The sequence below is a fragment of the Triticum aestivum genome, chromosome 4A (genome assembly GCF_018294505.1).
Source record: "Triticum aestivum cultivar Chinese Spring chromosome 4A, IWGSC CS RefSeq v2.1, whole genome shotgun sequence".
In the NCBI taxonomy this organism is placed as follows: domain Eukaryota; kingdom Viridiplantae; phylum Streptophyta; class Magnoliopsida; order Poales; family Poaceae; genus Triticum; species Triticum aestivum.
In genome coordinates, this window is record NC_057803.1 from 326,262,008 (window position 1) to 326,263,126 (window position 1,119).

Here is a 1,119-nt window from a genome sequence, read left to right on the forward strand (position 1 = left end):
TTTTTATTTTTATTTTTGAGGGAGCGATACTGCGTTCATTATTTCCAGTCAAAAAAGATACTGCGTTTGTTATCTTGCTCAAAAAAATTAAATAATACATTTTTTATTAATTTGCAAAAATATTACGCCGAATTTATTTATTTTTTAAATAATACATCATCGGCTAACTGGTAAACGATTGGATCTCGTCGTCCAATAGAAAGCCGATTGGGCACCTATCATCTATATGGATGCCGATTGAATATAGACACCGATTAAGCGCTAAATTCCTATCGGGGTGGTGGAACTAATTATCTTCCACTATGACGATAGGTTCCAATTGTCTTTCTGTAGGATAGGCTCTAATTGTCTTCCCGTAAGACGATTAGTCCTAATTAGCTTACGTAAGCCGATAGATGCATGGTCCGATTCCCGCTTATATCTCGGGCCGTCGTTTCCCGCTAGTATCCCCGCACATTTTCCCGCTTTACAATTCCCGCCATATTTTCCACTTTCTAATTCCTGCCACATTCTCCCACATTCTAGGTCCCGCCAGTGTGTCTTATCATATTTTCCCGCTTTCTAGTTCCCGCCATATTTTCCCGCTATGTACTTTCCGTCAGATTTTCCCGCTTCCGAGTTCCCGCCATATTTTCCCGCTACAGAGTTCCCGCCTTTCGTTGTGTTCTCAACCTATAAAACACTGTCGGCACTAACGTGGGTAAGCATTCTAGTGTAGTCTCGTAGTCTCGCCTATATGTCTGGATGTCCTTTTGATCATAATTTTCACCCTAGTATGTCCCAATGTCTTCTGCGTTTAGCTGCCAATTTCAAAAGAGACAATAGAATAGTTTCGTGGGACGAACTCATTAGTCCCGACACCCTACTGAATGAGTTGGCTCGCGCATTAAGTAGGTGTGGTAGCCTTCGAGGACCTTTGAGGAGATACGGAAGGAACTTCTCATGTTGCATGGAAGATGGATGAAGCAACAATCAAAGGGTGAAAGATACCTTAAGGTTGCAGCATAATATATATTTTTATGGACTGCCGACAGCGAGGATGAAGACGATATCTTCATGCCGAGCACCAAGGCGAATAGTAACCCATTATCAAAAGGCAAGAGTTCTACATCGTCAAAG